Source organism: Camelus bactrianus, chromosome 8 (genome assembly GCF_048773025.1).
Source record: "Camelus bactrianus isolate YW-2024 breed Bactrian camel chromosome 8, ASM4877302v1, whole genome shotgun sequence".
Classification (NCBI taxonomy): Eukaryota; Metazoa; Chordata; class Mammalia; order Artiodactyla; family Camelidae; genus Camelus; species Camelus bactrianus.
Genome location: NC_133546.1, coordinates 24,142,403 through 24,163,700, shown reverse-complemented (window position 1 = coordinate 24,163,700; position 21,298 = coordinate 24,142,403).

Genomic DNA, 21,298 nt, shown 5'->3' with positions numbered 1-21,298 from the left:
TTCTTAAATTAATGTCTTGGAAAAAATGAGGTTATGCATTAGCGGGTGCTTTTCCTAACAGCCAACATTTAAAATCTAACTCCTCGTATCTGTGAAGCCAGTGGTTTTGCAATTGGCTTAGGGCAACAAGGGAAGGTGACCAGATGTTCTAATTGAGGCAGACGGTCTTGGTTCTGGAAAGAGCAGGTGCTCTGGAAGAAGTCCCAGGCCGGCTCTGCTGTGCCCCTTATCTGAACCGAGCTGATGAGCTGGCCCCCTTCCAGAGGAGGCTGACCAGAGCAGAGAGGGATCTGGAAACCAGGCGCGACACGGATGTGTGGCAGGCAAGGGGAATGTTTGCTGAGGAAGAAATGACGTGAATGCTACAGTTAGATATTTGAAGGGCTGTCGTGGAGAAGTGAGGTGGTTGGAATCAGATTGGTTAAATGCTAGTTATGGAAGGGACCTTAGAAATCCCATCAAAGGCACTACACAGTTTACAAAAGGGGGAAATGAGGCCCAGAGTGTGACACTTGCCCGGTGTCACACAACTGGCTGGTAACAGGCAGAGCTGGGACTAGAACACTGACCTTTGACTATATGTGAATATGGTCACCAAGGTGCTGTAAGCTGTACCCGAGGTTGGGGGAGGAAGGGCGGTGGCCTCTGTTTAGTGTTGAAGTGGAAACTGGATGTCCGTAGGGAAGTGTTCCAAATTGCACAGAGGGCTGGCCACAGCCCCGTCCCTGGAAAACCTCTGCGTCTACTTCTATGATTCTTTACCTCTGTGTGCTTGCCGGGTGACTCCTTCAATGTTTGGTAGGTAATTCATGGTGATAGAAAGTTTGTGTGTAGTTGGATAAGTGGGGGTTGCAAAGGCAGACCCCGGGAAAGGTCTGGCCTCTGTTAGAAAAGGCCACTCTTAAGTGCTCCTCCACAAGAAGGGTCCTACAAGGTCTCCAGCCCTGGACCCCCTTGAGTCCTTGCCCTTGCAGGGTCCCCAGGCCCTGACTCTGGGGGGAAGGGGTGGAGCCAGGAGAAAGGAGCATTGCAGGCTTTTCTAGGCAGCAGTCAGGCCCTGGGGAGGGAGTGGGGCTACTTGTGATCTGAACTTGAAGTTCCCATTGCCAACTTCACAGGACCCCACTTTTGTCTTTATCCCTGAAGCATCCTTCTTAAGTAGTCTATGATATTAATGTTTTATCAGCTTTCCACATACTGGTTTATTCCTTGATCAGGTACCTACATGACCTGGATACGTGGTTTCATCACACCTTACATGCCTTTGATTGTCATCTAGATGATGAAGAAATGGGTGCAGGCCACTCCCTAGGTGTGAGACATTGCAGCAATTAACTAAGCACATAATGACTGTTTTCTGAAGATGGATGGGAGTGACATCAGTACACAGAGAGGAGATCCTTCCACTGCATTCAGCCAGAGTGTGGCCTGATCGTGCTGGAAGAAATGAGGACAAATATGCTTCTCAAATGTGTCACACATACCGTGGGGACAATGAAATGACTTAGCAGAGAAGGAGAACATTTCCAAAGGGAATTGTTGTGTATCTCTTGTCAAGTGTGTTGGATATATGTAGCTGGTGTATTAAATTTATTTGCTTAGAATGAGGCTAAAGAATTACTTGAATTAAAAAAGTAGGTAGGTTAGAAAAATGAGAGTGGATACAAAGTGCAGTGTGCCTAGACTTGTACTGAGAGCTTGGTGTGCAGTACCTCATTGCACCTCCACGACATCCTAGGAGTTGGATCACATTTTATAGGAAACCAAACTGGAGCAAAGAAAAGTTGCATAACTTGCCCCAATTCACACAGTGCAGACATGTCTGGTTCCAGACAGAGCCAGATCTATCTGAATTCAGTCTGGACCCTGAACGCCACGAGACTGGGCTCTCTAGAACATAGTCACTCCTCCTGCCCAACAGAGGTGCTTTGCTTTTGCAGACCTGCAGCACAGAGTAGGGCATCAGTGAATCTTGGTTGAACAGATGAATGAAATAGTGAGTGGCACCCAGTAGATGCTGATTCTGGCAAAAACCATAAGTCAGTATGTGGATGCCTGAAGCTTAGGAAACCCTGACCTAGCTGAATGGTTTCACAGTGTGTTTTCAGGAGCTACCCTGGGGTTCAAGCCACTGAGGATTCTCCAGGGCTGCTGTGAAGTGGGGAGAGATCAAGAGGCAGGGTTCCAGCCCCTTCTCCCAGCTTCCACCAGGGCTGCGCTCTCCTTTTTTTTAATCTATTATGGCCCCTACTCCCACTTTAATTTTTTAAAGTCTTTACTGCTGCTGCAGTTAAAACAAAACCAAGCAAAAACAAATGAACAAACAAAACAAAAACCTCCCAGTGATCCCTGCACAGTAATATGATACAGATGAAGCAACGGGTGCAGAGAAGGAAGAGATCAGAACAAAGTCAGAACCTGAATCCAGTCTTCCTGACCCTTTGCCCAGTGCTTATTCCATCACACTGAGAAAGTTGTGTTTGAAGTTTTGTTGGGAAATATCACTGTACTATGGATGTCTGTATCTAGTAGGCAGAGAAATAGCTGTAGGGTCCAACACTGACCTACATAGCATTTTAAATGCTGGGCATTCGCCTCTGCAGAACTGTTTCAGATGAGGCCGGTTCTCACCCGTTTATTTACATAAGGAATAGGAACTTTGGAAGCACAAATTTAGGAGGAGTAGGTAGAATTAGCCAATCTGATTTTTAAAAAAGGTTTTAATACACATTGTAACAAGATATATTGCTCAAGCGACTGTGACTTGATAAATCATAATTGAAACCCTACACATAGATAAAAGATAACATTATTACATAATACACCGTAAGCGCAAGATGATCTATAGATAAAAAATTACAAGTTAAGCAATAGGAAGGGAGTCCTTCTAACTAGGGTGGCTTCAAGGCTTTCAGGTACCAGCACTTCTGGGGAGGCTTAAAGGATCGTTGGGGTCCAAGCATTCATAATACAGGGAGGGGGAAGACTTTGGGGAAGGTGGGTAAGGATTCTGGAAAAACACATTTATGATTGGAGCTGGGGCATTGGACTGGGTGGGCAGTGAATGTGGTAACATCCTTGAGGCAGAACATCTGTTATACCATTTACTTGAAATAAATGATGGGAATAATTTTTAAACACTTAAAATAATGTAGAAATCAAAGAGTCACATGTTATTATCAATAATATTCAAATTATTGTTTATAAATACAGTTTCCTTCAACTATATGCAATATAAGATTTTTATTCTTTAAGATCTATAATTGTTTTAAAATCACATATTGGTTCAGTTTTCTGGAATAACTGTAAATTGTTCAATGCAAATCAATTTTAAAAATCAAAATCATATTTCAAAGGAACTAGAGATTTTGTTATGTAATATAATTATATTGTGAACTTTTGTTGTTGTTAAGTAATGAATCACTGTACATAAAAAATTACCAGGTTTTGGGGGAATAGGACTTGACACATTCATTCCAAAAATAAAACTAATTGTGAAGAATAATTTGTGAGATTACTAACAAAATTCAGAAAAGATAAGTAATGAGGGAAAAGTATTGAATATTAAAATAAATTTTAAAACCTTAATAAAATAACTTTATACACATAGAATAATAGACATAATTCAATGGAACAACAAACTTACTAGTTCCTAAGAGGGTTTTATATCTGATAAAGAGGGTGTGTTGTTTTCCTCGGGCTGCTGTAATGAGGTACCATAAACCGAGCAGCTTAGAACAACAATTTATTGTCTCACGGTTCTGGAGGCTGAAAGTCCAAACGCTAGGTGTCAGCAGGACAATGCTCCTTCTGGAGATTCTAAGGGACCGTGCTTCCTTCCCTCTTCCTAACTTCTGCCAGTTGGTGGCAATCCTTGGTGTCCCTTGACTTGCGGCAAATTAACTCTAATGTCTGACGCCGCTTTCACATGGCCGTCTTCTCCCTGTGTAGCTTAGTCCTCACGTGGCGTTCTCCTCTTTTCTTCTTATCAGGACAGGCATCATATTGGATTAAGGGTCACCCTACTCCAGTGTGACCTTATCTTAACTAACTACCTCTGCAATGACCCTATATTTAAATAAGGTCATTCTGAAATACTGAGGGTTAAGACTTCAACATGCTTTCTGGAGGACACATTTCAGTCCTTAATGGATGGTATCATAAAATGGCAGGGAAAGAAATGATTGCTCAATAAATGACATTTCTTTGGGAGGAGGGTGAGATAGTTTTTTTAAATTAATTTAAAAATTTTTAGAACACTTATTTTTGTACAAGTTATTCTATTTTTATATTTATTTTGGGGGGGGAGAAAATTAGGTTTATTTATTTACTTATTTTTTGACAGAGGTACTGGGGATTGAACCTGGGACCTTGTGCATGCTAAGCTTGGCACTCTACCACTGAGCTACACCCTCCCCCCAATAAATGACAGTGTATTTAACTCTTTAGTGAAAAAAGTAAAGTTGGGTGGATACCTTATACTTTAGCCCCAAATAAATTTCAAATGGATTAAACATAAAATATGAAAAAATAAAATAGAAAAATAAAAGAAAAATTACTATAGCTGAGGAGGTCAAAGACTCTAAGAGCAGTGGTAGATATTTGTAAACATCTGAATTTGTCAGAAATCCTTAAAATTAAAAAAATAAAAATAAATAAAGCCAAACCAGAGAAAACATTTGCAATTAATGTGATAAACATATACAGAATTCTTCAAACATAGTAAGAAAAAATAATCACACATCAATAGAAAAAAGATTAAAATTATAAACAGTGTATTTTAGTCAGACTTTAGTGCCAGATGTACGTTTTACATATTCAAAAATAAATTTAAATGTAAATTCTGTATAAACAATAGGATAACAATAAAAAAATGTCTAAATATATGAATAGAAAAGACTTGAGGGTAAGACCTCAAAATATCAACAAGAGTTTTCCCTTAGTGTTGAAATTACTGTTGATTTTTATTTTCTTCCTTATATTTTTTTATATCTATCCAATATAAATATATTATTTTTATGGATAAGAAACATATTTTTTAAAAAGGCTACCCATTTCCATTCATTTTTGTGCAAATGTAGATTGCTAAATTGAATTTTCTTAATGTAGAATTATACTCCGCTTATGCTAAATTAGTTTTCCAAACTGATGTAACGTAAGTCCAAAAATGCACAAAATTGGCTCAAGAGGCTGCTTGTATGTTGGAGATGTATGTGTGTAATACCAACTTTGGGGGTTTTATTGCATATCTAAATGCTCTGGGTTTCCTTTGCAGAACAGATAGTACATCCCAGCATTTTTGATGCCTTAAGTGAGCCATTGAAGTAGCGTGGCTCCCTGAGAGAAGTTCTCTTTGAGAGTCTCAGATAATGGAAACGAGAGTCAGGAATATGCAGACGGGGACACAGGCAGAACTGTGAACTAGGCCTTGAGATGACATCCCCCTGATGTGGGGCACCTTTTCTCTGCGCCGAGGTGCTCTTCTCTGCCTCTCTTCAATCAAATTCCAGTTCTTGCCTCTCCAGTGCGTCTAGCTGGAGTCTAAAAGCAAAGCAATTAGTCACCTAATCACTGGTGTGGATCTCTGATTGCATCGCAGACGAAGGCCTAAGGAATTTTTGGCTGTCGGAAGCTATGCGTGTGTAGGTTGTACAGAGCGGGGGAGAGGATTTTTTTTTTCTTTTCCAGGGGAAAAAAATTTCCAGTAATCTTCATGACCATTGTTCTAATTTCTCTTTACCCCCAAAAAAAGGGAAATGACTCTGAACAAAGTTGCCCCACTTCACAGTACTTGGTGCTGGGGAAGTGACCAAGGGCGCCCAGGGAAGCAGGCCTGTCTGTTACAGGGTAGCAAGTCTCCAAGTGACCTGTAAAGTAAAATACACTCAGGGGTTCAGGGTCTTTAATCCGCTGTCTCGGGTTTGTGACTGAGTTGGGGCAGATCTTCATCTGACTTGCAAATGGTCTATTTAAGATTTGTCTCATGAGTTTCATAGTTCTTGCCTTGTTGGAATATAATTAATGTAGTAAAAATGGCATCATTAGTCTAGTTGACCACATATAAATTGTTACATGTAAACTGATAAATAGAGGCTCATGTTTTCCAACTGGTCCTACCTGATGGCAAGCAAAGTGGAACTGCCAAAAGCTAAGCCTATGTTCTGAGCTCCAGTAAATTTTTGAGGTGGAGAGACTAACACGGGAGGACACAGGAGCAAGCCAAGAGTACCCCAGACTAAGGGGGTGTGTGGACATGTTAAATTGTCTTAAATTCCCTGAAGTGATAGGGCTCTGGCAGGCTGAAAATGGAAAAGTCAGGAAAGGGCTGAGTCCAAATATACTGGCCATCTATGCTTGGAAGTGGGTACTTTAATGCCTTACCAGTATTTCTGAAGACATGACCTCGTCGTTTGGCTAGCTTCTAGACTAGAAGGAATTGTGTATCCTACTCTGCATTTGTCCTTCTGGAAAAGAAGTGAACTTCATGAAACTATATAAAAATCCTTTCTCAGATCCCTAGAGGGGATGATCTCTCCTAAACTAGACCACCTGTCTGGGTGCCTTCTCCCGGTGTTTGCCTGGTTAGTTAACCTGAGCATGGGATTCTGGAGTCTCCCTCTCTCTCCTTTCATTCTCTCTCTCTTCTTCCCACTTTGCTTTTCATCTCTTCTCTTCTTTCTCAAAGCAAAACAAATTCCTCAACTTGCCTCTTGAACCTCAATTTAGCATTTTTCTCACCTGAAGCATGATCTTGAGGTCTTACCTTCAGTCCCAATTGATTTATCAGAATGTTTCTTCCCAATAAATATAGAGCATTTCCTCAGAGGAAGCCCAGTGAGTAAAAGTTTCTCTATCTCATTCCATTTATAACAGTGATGTTATGGAACTTGCAGAGTATAATGTTAGAAACAAAACACTATTTTACTTAAAAAATAAACATCATTATGATGCAAGCATTGTGCAGTGATGTCTCTCCAGGTGATTTCCTTCCTTTATCTTACTAACCTTGGCAACCCTATAAAATAAATGTTTTATTCCTTATTATTCAGATGAAGAAAATGAGTGACAAAGAGATTGAACAATCTGTCTGAAATCACACAGCTAGTAAGTGGTGAAGCTGGGATTTGGACCTAGAAGTTTCGTTTTTGCTATGACATACACCTACATCTAAGGGGGTATGGAGGACACTGAGTGTTGAACCAGATGTTAACAGAGAAGCAGGAGAGAGAATTGGATAAGTAAAATAAATACATTGAGAATTGGTTCTCAGAAACTGTTTTATTAATTTATTAACTATCTTCTATTTTAAAGTCACTTTTTATTGGCTATGTGAGTTAGTCCAGGGACAAAATAGTTCTTGACTTCAGGTTTGAGTTTTGTCTTCCAACCAGTTCAAAACCCTGTGATTCCTGAGAGGTGTAACACACAGAGTGGGTTCTTGAGGGCTCTTGAGTTTCTCAAACTTTAAGTGAGTCTCAAATGTACTGTTTGCCCTTGGATTCTCAGGACCTCCAGGGATTTTTCAATCACATACTTCCCTCTCTTTTATTTAAGGTAGTTGGAGGTTTCTGATTGATGCAACCAAAAAGCCTTCTGTTGGCACTACCAGAAGGCCAGGGCATCACTGGCTTCTTTCTAAAAAATAAAAGGGTTGAACTCAGCATTCCATGATCTGGAAGTTTCCTTCCAGCCTTATAGTTCTATGAGTTTATGAAATTAATGGTTCTCTTTATTGGGACAGTATCTAAACTCAACATGGTAGAACTCTAGAACAAGTTCAAAGAATCAGTGAAAACCTGGAGCCAGGAGAGAATGTGTTTAGACAGATCTAAGACAGGAAGAGATTTTTGGTCCTTGCATATCTGCTTATTCATCTTGCCCATGGCCCCAAACACCTGCAGCTCAGATGCCACCACTGAATGACTCAAAGTCCCAAGTCCCCAGGAGGGAAATCTGATTGGCCCCACTCAGTCATGCCAGTCTGCTCGCTGGTCAATCTACTGAAGGAGACTTCTGGCCAGGTGTCCAATTCTACTGCAGTCACCTGAAGCTTGGATTTGGGAAGGCAGGCTCACTTGCTCAGCAGTGGAAGAATCCCCAAGGCAGGAAACAAATGGCATCTCTAATAGTGTGAGATGATTTTTTTCTCCCTTTCTATTTAAGTACTTTTTTTCTCCCCTTCGATCCTCTGCCTTCTCCCTGTTGTGTTTCCTTAAAACATGGCAAAGCATTTTGCTTTTCAGTCACTGAATTGAAAGGGTACGTCTGCTTCCTAACTGTGTAAATTTAGCTCTCTGTCCATGCTTCTCGCCACGTACCTCAGACTGGGCATCTGGCAGTGACAGGTAATCAAATCATATCAAGGGACCCTGAGCCATCTGCCCTGATCTCAGCCCTCAGAATCGAGCTATTATTGGAAAGGGTTTCAGCTTTTCATCTTGAGCTTACAAGCTAGCACGGTCCCATTTTCCCAGTGTAAGTGTCGATGAAGGCCTTTGAAAATCGTTCCCAGCCTTGCTGACATCAAGGGGACGGCTACAGCATCAAGATAAAAGAGAATCACGCTGTGAATAATGCAGTTCAGTTTTCTTTTACACACAAAACAAACATCTGAAATGCACGTCTTCAATGGCTGACAAAGAGCAGCCAGATAATTAGGACATTAGAATTAAGATAAAGTGTTAAGAGGTGATGAGGAGGTTGAGGGTGACAAACTGCAGTCTCCCTTGGAGCCAACGCTGTACTAGGGGCTCCTCTCACTACCATACTCTGAGGTGTGAGAGAGCCATCAAGCAACACTTCGGCTGACATCTATTTTGTATTCATATTTTTGGTATCATGATAGTGGCCTTCCCTTAGGGTGATGAAATTTGTATTATGTTCGAACTAATAAATATGTGTTTATTTGGAGTATCACATTATATTTGAACTATCAAAAAATTCCTGGGCTGCTATCAGCTGGGATATGTGAAGAGGGATGAAATTTATGCAGGATGCAAAGAAGGGTACCTTTATTCCCATTAAAGAATTAAATGTACAACAGACATCAAAACGGATTGGCTTTTAAATTACTTTAAAATGCCTAGTATCTTAGTCAGTTGGAGCTGCTATAACAGATTATCACAGACGAGATGATGTCAATAACAGACTTTACTTCTCATGTTTCTGGAGGTTGCAAGTCTGAGATCAGGGTGCTGGCACACCCAGGTTCTCATGAGGGTCCCTCTCCTGGTTGTGTCCACACATGGCCTTACCTTGGCACGTGCATGAAAAGAGAGAGATCTTGTGTTCCTTCCTCTTTGAATAAGGACACTAATCCCATCATGGGGGTTCCACACTTCGGACCTAATTACCTCTCAAAGGCCCCATCTCAAAAAACCATTAAATTGGGGATAAGAATTTTAACAAAAGAATTTTGAAGGGATACAAAGATTTAGTCCATAGCACCTGTTAAAACCTGTTCTAGTCAGGGATTTTTGGATTGCATCTTAGGTTGAGTTTCCCAGAAGTGGACCCTGAGGTAAGGATTCACGTAAAAGTAGTTTGTTAGGAAATGTTCCCAGGAGAAACTGATAAGGGATTGGGGTTGTGCAAGAGTGTTATATCAACAACTCACAGAGCATAACTCTCACTCAATCCTGCAGTAAGAGAGACCATCCAGAGCATTCTGGATGGCTCCCAGGGGATGTAAATTCCTGCGCAATTACAGCTCTGAAGACCAACAGCCTCCGCAGCCTGCGAGAGCAGCCCTCTCACAAAGCGCTGTACGTACTGGCTGGTAGGAATGAAAGCACTCTGAGAGACGGCCCTTGTGCAGGAAAAGGATCCCATAGGATATGGGTGGTGCAAAAACAGCAAGTTGCAAGAAACCAACACCCACCCAAGCTCACATAAGCAAAGGGGTATCTCAGGCAAGATTTCCTTTGGCTGCGTGTAATAGAAAGTGGACTCAGCACCTAACTGAAAGAGTTGATGTTTCTGAGATATAAGAAATTCAGAGATTGGCCACCTGGGATTGGTGTAGCTGCTTCCCGGTATTATCAGGGAACAGCGTTCCAACTCTGCCTTCTTGCTTGTTGCTTCATGATTGCAAGACACCTCTTCTACCTCTGGTCTCATGTCTGCATTCTTGGTAAGAAGAACAGAAAGAAGGCCCTAGGTGTATCCCGAAAGCCAGCATTTCCCAGAAATCTCTAGCAGACTTCTAATTATTTTTTATTGCTTCTAAATGAGTTGCATAATTACTGTTAGATGTGAGGAATTCTGGGAAGGTGGCACATGACTCCCTTGAAAAGAATAACTTTTCTTTTGGTAAAGAAGAGAGAAAAGACAATGACTGTGCATCCAGTAGTATCTACCCAATAGGGAATTTTTTGCAAAAAATACAATGGGCCCTTGTAGGAGCATCCAAGCACAGGATAAAAGCACAGCTTGGATTCCTGAGGGATGGTGCTGGAACTGGCCAATGAGGAGCTTGCGTTTTGTAAGTTAAGGCTGATTGTATAATGGAACATGGGTGTGCAAAGAGGAGATATGTGAAGTGGCAACACACACACACACACACACACAGTGGCTTAGTCCTGTGGCATGGTGAGCAGTGGGCAATGTTGATGCGCAGCAGTTAGCCTGGCTGCACACGCCAAGGCTGGGACCTGGGTCCAGGTTGGTGGGGATGATGGTGATGGCAGCTGCAGAAGCAGCAGTCAGTGGCAGTAACAGCCATAACCCTGGAGAGAGCAGGGGTCCCAGGTGAGGATAATGCTAGGATCCAAGGTGGGAGCCCAGTTTGCTGATCTGGCCATGAAGTCCATCTCTAGGGCATTGGCACAAAGCTTACATCTTTGGCCAGGAAATTCTGGGAGCTCAGCTGGTAAAATTTTACCAGCAAATTATTACCAAAAAAAAAAAAAAAAAAACCCCAAAAAACACATGGGCATTGCAATAAAGCCTATCAGCGAGTTATTAGAATTCTTCATAATTTAAAATCTCTGATGTTGAAAACTGCTACAATGTTGTGAAATAAATATCCACAAGCTAAGACATAGAAATTAAATTTAAAGATCATCACATTTGATGGCAAAGAAAACTATTTTCATATGAAGCATCAGATAAAAACCAAAAATTTATTAGGGTAGTGGAAATAAATGAACAAAAAGTGATTACTGACATCAGAGAAGAAACCAAAGAGGAGAAACTGTAAAATCACGGTAGTTTGGAGACATTCAACGTGCATGTGCATCCATTTACCATTCCTGTGTACATTTAATAAGCTTCCTATTAGCCAATCACTGTGCTGGGTATCCAGGTTACAGAGACTGAATACTGGGTGCCTGCCCTTATCATCCAGCATAAAGACTGCCAAATACTGCAGTTGTGATATTGTATGGCGAGTGGTTAAGTGCTGGATAAGACTGAAGCCAGGGCGAGAAGTCAGAATGCATTTAAAGGATTCCAGCTGAGACGTGAAGAAGCCCTGGTTAAGGCAGTGGAAATGGAGATATTCAGGAGACTTGAATGATCAAAGAGGTAGAATTTCCAGTTCCAGGATGACTGATTGGATAGAAGGAGTGAGGGAGGAGGAAAAGTCAAGGATGGTTTCAGATTTCTGGCTGGTGAGAAGAAACAGTGAGAGGCTCCAGTCTCACCAGAGGGCATCACTTTATTACTGACATCTTAAATGAAGACTTGGGAATCATGACAAAAGGTCAGGGGAGTGTGAAATCCATTTAGTAGTGATTTTCTGTGTTGGAGAATAAAGCACCTCATTGTAAACAAATGGTATACAGAGAAGTCCTTATAAGTTCCTTGAGGGCAGGGCATACATCATTTATTCTGGTGTCCCCAATGCCCAAATACGGTGGATACTTAAACATAATTTATTTATTTGACTTATAGAAACCAATTAAAATCACTTTGACCTTTTCTAGTCATCTCCCTTTAGGGAGTAAGATAAAACTGAGGAAATTTATAGATGTCTTTTGGGCTTGAGTAGATCGCTCTTGGCTCCAGACATGCTCCTTTTTCAAACAGAATTTTCTCAATTGAATTGAAAAGTCCATGTTGTCATATTGGATCAGATCTTCTGAAGACCCTGACAAGCAGCCTTTCCATCTCCTTAGGTTTCCAGTGGCTTTTGCAAAAGTAGCAGACACCAATTCGCTCCCAGATGCTGTAGGGTGTTGGGGGGAGGCAGGCAGTGCCACCTCAGGGCAGTGGGAGTGACCCTGCATGCTTAGAGGTCCAGGGATGGATGTGCAGGAGAAGCCTGTCTTTCCCTAAATGCAAGGAGGTCTCATTCAGCCTTCCTGACCCCTAGAAGGTTCTTTATGGCTTTCTATTCAGAAAACAAGCTCATCTCTGAGAGGCAACTTGTAAACAATTAATTAAGTCAAGATGCACTTAAAAGAAAAGCTCAGAATTAGGTCAGGGTTGGACAAAGGGGAAAAAAACCCAGTCTAGATGCATTAGGGAATTTCTCTGAAAAGAACTGTTTTCATGATTTTAATCACTGACACCTACTGGAGCAATATGAGTTTTTCATTTGAACGCTTAATTTTGAAAGTTTAGCCTGAGAAATAGAAGCATTTTATCCTTCTTCAGATAGCTGTGAGTCACAGCTGACATGTCTGAAAAAAATCAGTTATAAAATCTCGGTTGACTTTGAAGTAGGAACAAAAACAAGCTGAAACAAGAATCAAATTGCAGGCGGAAAACCAAATTCCAAAATCGCTCCTGAGAATGTTCATCCTTGCACGTGAAATATAGTTTGTTCTCGGATTGCCAAATTTGTGTGTTCGAATGGCAGATTTTGTCATTACGAAATCCCTGGTTGGATGAATATCAGTCTGCAGGAATATAGATGTGAGAACCACAACAACCCCCGGGCAGCGGGTGTTCCTGGTCTTTATCTTTTATTCTTTGTCTCTCAGTGGGAGAAGCCATGATTTTTATTTTATTTTTAATCCCCCTAAAGCAGCTGGGATTTTCTGTAGACCTGGAAGTTGTTCCGTAAGTGTTGCTGGTTAGCTGCCTAGAGAACTGACTCTGAGGTGAACCAGTCCCACTTCAGCCACCTCTTGTGGGGAGATCCTTCTGGAAGCATTTAGCTGGGAAGGGGGCCACCAAGGAAAGGGGGCCCAGCCTAGCTCCTGGGGGCCGGGGGAGGCTGTGGAGGGAAGAGGAACTCGTCATGTCCCCTGCACTTGCTGTCCCCAACCAGGGGCCACGTGACTGTGAGGACGTGGTCAGTTCAAAGCAGAGCAGGTGCGGCCTGAGCAGAGGCAGGCAAAGAGGTGCATGGGGGCGGCTGGATACGGGGAGCAGCGCTGGGCATGGTGACTAACTGCTTCCTTTCTGAATGCAAGTGGAGGCGGGGCTCTGCTCATAATGGAATCTCCTGTTAACAGATCCTTGCCCTTAGTGGAGGGTGATGAGGACATGACAGACTTCCCCCTGGGAAGACCGTGGGATCAGAAAGAGCCATTTTTGGATATAAATGTCAGTGGCTTTGCCTGCTGCAGTTCAGGGAAGACATAATTGCTGTGTGCTGTCTCCCTCCGCTCCTCTCCCTGCACTGAACCACCCACCTCCCTTGAAGCTGATCCGCAGACTAGAGCCGAGGGAGAGGCGGCAGAGGCTGCACCTGCTCTCCTCTCTGTCCCACTCTCTGCGGGGAAGTGGGGTATATGAGGGGTGGATACTGTCTCTAACTCCCGCTTTCTCAGAATTCTGACCCTGAGAGCAGAGCCGAACTCAAGCAGGCAGAGGTCAGACCATCCACTGTGGATGTGACGACCGCGTGGGCAGCTCCGACATTAAGGGCAAATGTATACAGGGAAGGCAGGAGCCTTCTCTGTCAAAGACATGCCGAGTTTCTGCATTCTGAGATGAATTCTGGGCTTTTCTGAAATTTTGCCAGGAGGCTCAACATTTATTTCGTAGGCACTGATTTCTCTGCTTTCCCTGGAGATACAGACGTGACTCAGTGATGTTTATGTTTACCAACTACCTTATCAGATATATAGGGTCTTTTCTAGGTCCTTGTAAACTTTGAAACTTTAATAATTCTCTTCTGTCATACCTACTACCTAGCTTTGAATGGTATTTATTAAGATTTTTTTTCTTAAATTGAAGTCTATTTGATTTATAATGTTGTGTTAGTTTCTGGTCTACAGCAAAGTGATTCAGTTATTTATATATGTACATCTTCTTTTCCATTATGGCTTATTATAGGATAGTGAATATAGTTCCCTGTGCTCTACAGTAGGACCTTGTTGTTTATCTATTTTATATATAGTGATTTGTATCTGTTAATCCCAAGCTCCTAATTTATCCTTCCCACCCATTTTTCCCCTTTGGTAACCATAGGTTTGTTTTCTATGTCTGTGAGCCTGTTTCTGTTCTGTAAATAAGTTCATTTCTGTCATTTTTAAGATTCCACATACAAGTGATATCATATGGTATTTTTCTTTCTCTTTCTGGCTTACTTCACTTAGTATGGTAATCTTTCAGTCCATCCATATTGTTGCAAATGGCATTATTTCACTCTTTTTTTATGGCTGAGTAGTATTCTATTGTATATATATACACCAAATCTTCTTTATCCATTCACCTATCCAGAGACATTTAGATTGTTTCCATTTCTTGGCTATCGTAAACAGTGCTACTATGAACACTGGGGCGCATGTATCTTTTCAAATTAGATTTTTCTCCAGATATATGCCCAGAAGTGAGATTGCTGGATCATATGGCAACTCTATTTTTAGTTTATTAAGGAATCTCCATGTTGTCTTCCATAGTGGCTGCACCAAATTACATTCCCACCAACAGTGTAAGAGGGTTCCCTTTTCTCTACACCCTCCCTAGCATTTGTTATTTGTAGATTTTTTAAATGATGTTTTTTCAGATTCTTTTCCATTAGAACTCATTACAAGAAATTGAATATTTCCCTGTGCTATACAGTAGGTCTTTGTTGTTTATCTATTTTATATATAGTAATGTGCGTATGTATAATGATGGCCATTCTGACTGGTGTGAGGTGATACCTCATTATAGTTTTGATTTGCGTTTCTCTAATGATTAGCAGTGTTGAGCATCTCTTTATATGCCGATTGGCCATCTGTATATCTTCTTTGGAGAAATGCGTATTTAGGTCTTCTGCCCATTTTTTGACTGGGTTGGTTTTTTTTTTTTTTGTTATTGAATTATATGAGCTCTTTGTATATTTTGGAAAATAAAGCCCTTGTTGGTCACATAGTTTGCAAATATTTTCTCCCAGTCTATAGGTTGCCTTTTTGTTTTGCTTATGGTTTCCTTTGCTGTGCAAAAGCTTATATGTTTGATTAGGTTCTATTTAAAAATTTTTGCTTTTATTTCCATTGCTTTGGGAGACTGACCTAAGAACACAATGGTAGGATTTATGTCAGAGAATATTTTGCCTATGTTCTCTTCTAGGAGTTTTATGATGTCATGTCTTATATTTAAGTCTTTAAGCCATTTCAAGTTTATTCTTGTGTGTGATGTGAGAAGGTGTTCTAACTTCACTGATTTATATTGGGTGTCCAGCTTTCCCAGCACGACTTGCTGAAGACACTGTCCTTTCTCTGTTGTGTATTCTTGCTTCTTTTGTTGAAGTGTAATTGACCATAGATGTGTGGGTTTATTTCTGGGCTCTCTTCGAATGGCATGTAAAAGGCAGACTTACTGAAGGTTAGGGCACTTGTTCTTACTATTGTATATTTGTATTTCAGATTCTGTACAAGCCAAACACAGCCTCCATAAGTGAGCATCTGCTCTATACCTAGAACAGATATTGGAGTAACTTACTACCGCACAGTTTACCTTGGTTCTCTTAAACGGTTCAAATTAAAGCGTAAAGGCTCACAAGGTTGTCTGAGCTCCCTTTTCTGTGACTGAGTTGAAGAGCTATCATTAGTCTTGTGATCATGGACTCTGCTGTTTCCTAATTTCAGTCTGATAGGCAATTTATAGGATGATTCACTCTCAGCTGAATTCATCCGGTTTTATGTCCTAATTTCAACTACATTTTTGAATGTTCCTGTCTGAGCTTATACACTGTGCCTGTCCTTATAACATTATTGGAAAAATGCAATTCATTTAATTCTCACCATTCCATCCTAATTACTTTTTCTGTGAGGCTTTGGTTGTTAAAAACACAAGAGCCTCTCTGTTCCAGAGGGTGGTGCTGGTAACAGAGAGCGTGAATGTGCTCATAATAGAATTTCCACACTTAAAAGAAAAAAGTCGCAAGTGATACATGTCCATGATGAATATGATAAAATATGTAAGTGGAAAGAAAAACAATGCCCTTTTATTACATATTTATACATATGTGTTTATAACAATGTACATGCATATTTATAAAAATGTGATACATGTCATCAATTTTTAATATTTTCCTGCTTAATATAATGTGAACATGTTCCTTTGTTCTAACAGCTGCCTAATTTTACCTTGTATGGATGTAACAAATTAATTGAAATGATATTTTATTGTTGGAGATTCCAGTGATTTAAATATCTTTGCTATGATGTATGATCAGGGTTATATGCTTGTGCATTTGCTCAAATATTTTTATAAGGTGAGTTTTCTAGAACCTAATTTCTTTTTGACCATAGCTTTGCGCATGACCTCAAAAGGCACCCCTTCAGTGGAACTTGATTTTGCTGACACAGAAGATTTTGCCTCTGTTGGGTTCTTCACATTCGTTCTTCTGACCTCGAGTCTTCATTTTAGTTGCTGTATCTCCAGAAATTTCTCACTTTGGGTTTTCTGTTCTTTTGCTACAGGTTACATGGGACTTGGCCAAAGTTATAATTGTAATATCTCTCTTCCCCCTACCTCTCAACATTGTTCCTTTGCCGTCTCTTTAAATACCTGCATTCTCCTGATTCTGCCCCTGGCTTCCCTTCTTTGTAGCCTATACTTTCTCCAGTTTTAATTTATGAGAATTATTCATTCTTGAGTTCTGTCCTTTCCCCCAGTCCTTCCACATTTATTCTCAACCACCACCTTAGCATGTCCACCTGTGTAGGTATCTCAAAGTTAGTATTCCCCAGACTAACCTCAGAGCTTACTCTAAACTCCCAGCAAAGCAAAAACAAAAAAAAAAATTAAAACCAAAAGCAACCCAACACCCCTCCCACCAAAAACAAAACAACCCCCAAACAACTCATTTTCTCCTCCTGTACTCTCTTATTTTAAAGTGAAAGTGCACACCATCCACCACCACACAGTCGCCCAGATTCAGAGTCAATTGACATTTATTGATTGCATCAGTCTCTTGCATAAAACTCTCCAGTGGCTTCCCACTGTCATTAAAGTGTAACCCAAATGCCTTACAGCTGCCACGAGGCTCCTGGTCTTTGCCTGCCCCCTATTCTCATCTCCTTCCAGGCTTCTCCTGGTTTATATGCATTACCTGCCTTCTTCCTGACCTTCCCTTCAGTGTGCAGATGCACGTACATCTCAGAGTCTTAGCACTTGGCCTTCCCTCAGCCAAAAACCCCCTTCTGGATTGTGGTTTTTGAGCTGTAATTAAAAACTCATTGCTAAACCCAAGGTCGCTGATTCTGCTATGTTTTCTTCTGAAAGCTTTATAGTTTTGCATTTTAAATTTAGGTCTGTGCTCCACTTTGAATTAAGTTTTGTGAAAGATGCGAAGTCTTTGTCTAGAATCCTTTTTTTTTTTTTTTTGCATGTGAATGTCCAATTGTTCCATCACTGGTTGTTGAATACATTATCCTTTCTCCTTTGACTTGCCTTTGTGGCTTGATCAAAGATCAATAAACTCTATGTGTGTGTCTATCTCTGGGCACAAATTCACATGATTTTTTTTAAGATTCATTTATTCATATTTCCCATCGGCAAATATTTACTGAGCAACTACTATACCGCAGATACTATTTTAGTTATTGGGCACATACAGTGGGGAAAAAAAGGAGGTTAAACTCCCTGCCTTCATGGAGTTTACATCCTAGAAGTTAAATAAGGCATTACACGTAAGAATATTTTTAGAGTTATTCACATTCCTTTCCCAACCAAGCACAGTGTGCCCTTAAATGTCCATGACTTTGCTCACACTTTCCCATGCACTTGTTTGTTCATCACAAGTTTGAGCTGAGCGCTGCACACTGTGCAAGACTCTGGGGCTCTAAAGATACCCTGCTTCCCTCCCACCTCCGTTCATTCCATTCTCACTTTCTCTAGTTGTTGGAAAATCACTATAATACGATTTTAAGATTTAGGCATACCTGAGACCTCGAGCACAGTAAGAAGTGAGACACTGGCTGAGTTATATTTCCCAGTTTATTCTGATACTTCCAGCAAAGACATCTCCACTCCAGGGCTAACTGCCTTGGAGTTTTCTGGAGAATTGGGACAAGAACAGATAATATGTATTCTGGTTGAAGGATGATATAGGCAATGTTTTCAAATGTGTACTGCTGTTAACCTGTCATTTATTTTGCTTCTCTGATACATGGCTGTCTGGTCCTGGTCTTGGAGTGGGAAAGAGATTTATGGAAACAAGATGGGTTCTGAACCTTACTGGTGTGCAGTGTTCCCTTTTCTGACAACCCAAAACCTTCATTATGGAAAAATGATAATAAAAGAGATTTGCTTAGGCAGGATAGCAATGAAAAGGAGAAATTTAAAAAAAAAGACATTTGTGGACTCATACTGATTTTTCATAAGGAAGAGAACTCAGAATTGTCTTAGTGCCAAGGGCTTCATGTGAGAATTTCTAAAGTCCTGTACATCACATTCACAGAAAGGCACTACTTGGCTCCAGATTTCTGAGACTGGGGTTTAGATGATGAGGATTGCTAAGAAGAAACATTAGCAAATGTCTTAAGCATCCTTCTGTTTATACCTTGTTTGGGGGGAAAGTTAAAGGTTTAAAGTTCACCATCAAGCCTGGATTAAAGGCGATTCCACTTGAAAGTCTTGTTTAAATCTGTAATTTTGCAACTCTTTCATTTTGGAAGCTGCTGGCAACAAGCTGGCAGGAAATATGGGACTTAGGAAAAGCAAACACATTCTATTTGCTGATGATCACTAAGCATTTGTAACTAAGGCAAGCTTATTACAGAAAGGAACAGTTATCTGGAGTGTGAAGGCAGAACAGTTGAAAGTCTTAATCCTTCTTCCTTGGATCCTAAAATCAGCAGAGATCAACAATTAGCTGCTTCATAAGGAAGGGATTTGTATACACTATGTAATTTTTGTCAGTGGGACTGCCAGCCTGCCTGCCTGAAATCTTTTTGCTTGTAACTCATTGTTACCTGTGAGAAGGAGACTTTGCTTGCATTTTGGAAGTTAGTGTGAATCACGTGTGCTCCTCATTTCCTGCCAGGGCTCAGGTATTCGCTCTTTGAATGATGGCAGTTCTCAGCAAAGCCAGTTTTCAGGGCATACCCTTCACCAGGGAAACCGTATTAACCAATTTATCAACAGTTCTTTCCTGTTCAGAATTTTAGACATAATCAAAACTTGGGAAACTAAGGATCTTTGTAAACAGAAGATTGCCATAAAATACTTGTTTCTGACTTGCAAGGGAAAATGTCTAAGAGCTCTCCTCTCCTAACTCCAAATGCCTTTACCCGTGGTGCAGAGCTGACCTGATTATGGAACCTATGAAAGTGACACAAAATTCAGGGGGTTTGGGGCTCCATTATTGTTTTTCCTAATTAAATAGACACACTTTAGGGCACGTGTAATATACACACGCAGTTCAAAGAAGACTGATCAAAGGAATACCCTGTTTCTACCATATTTAAGGAGACTGTTTTCAATCCCACGGAAGCTCTGTGTGATCCCATTACCTTCAGTCCACGGGGAAACCACGATCCTAAACTTTGTGTTGATCTTTTCCTTGCCTTTCTTAATAGTTTCACCACATTTTTATCAAAATGTTTAGTTTCATATGTTTTGAGACTTTATATAAATGGATTTATCTGCTGTATATTCTTCTAGGAATCACTCTTTTTACTCAGTGTGTTTGTGAGATTCATTCATGCTGCCATGTAGAGATGTGGTTCATTCATTTCCACAGCTTTCTCCCACTGATAAAGAAATACGCTCACTTAGTGTCAGGCACTCTTCTAAGAACTTTCAGTGTATTGATTCCTTTAAACCTCCCACAACCCTATGAAGTAGGTACAATTATTATTCCCGTTTCATAGATGAGGGATTTTGGTCCCAAAAGTTTAGGTAAATTGCCTAAGTTACTGTGAATGAAAAATGGTGTCCACTATATCAATAAACAATGGGTGTTGGGGCCAACAAACCATCAGCCATGGTAGCTGCCCCTCAGTTGTGCACTCTGAGGGGATTCAAGATGGAGGAAAACAGGATACTGGCCCTAGATAGTTAGGGTGTAGATCAAAAGGTTGATTTCAATGAGCCCAGACTCTTGCATCTTCCCATACATGGAAAACCAGAAAACCACTAAATTCATTAACTTGAGATGTCTGGTTTTCTTTAATTAGCAGTAATCTTTTGATGTTCTGACTACCTGGCTTTTGTTGCAAAATCTCCTATACATCCTGGTTCCTCCCTTACCTCTTTGGAGCAGTCCCTCAGAGCTACCTGAGGCTGCCTCCCCAACTTAAGTCCTCAGAAAGCCTGCCAAGTAAAACATAATTTTCAGCTTTTAGGGTGTACAATTTTTTTCAGATGACAGTCTGCATATCTTTTTTCAATCAAATGCTGCTAAATTCTTGTAAAAGCACAAAGCTGACAAATTTAATAACGATCCAATATCCCATGCCTTCTTTTGGGGGTTGGGGTTAAAGTTTCCCCTGGTTTTCCCCCTCTCACATCAAATGTTTGGGTCTGCAATTCAAATCAATTTCAGATTGGGGAAGGACGCACTTCATGACAAGAAAAGATAATATGCAAACTATCTTAACTTTATGAAACCTCTAACAGCAGTAGATAATTCATATGTCCAGCAGAAGTCAGCTAGCTCCAGGGATGGGCAAATGATAGATGGTATTTATCCCTAGATAATGTTCATTGTTTCAGCTGCCTGGGTGAGAAAACACAAACACGAGCCATATGTCCATCTTCTGAGTTGGTGGGAAGCCTCCAAATAGCACTTAATCCAGTGAATGATAGATTAAGAAATAAGAAGAAATGTGCGGAGGAAATAAGGGAGAAAAATACCTCAACTGCTTCCAAATTTAGCAAAATGCCAGAGACAGAGTTTCAGGGAAACACATGAACAGGCAGCTTTTTCTGAGGACAGAAGGAGCCTCCTTCAACTGGCACAAAC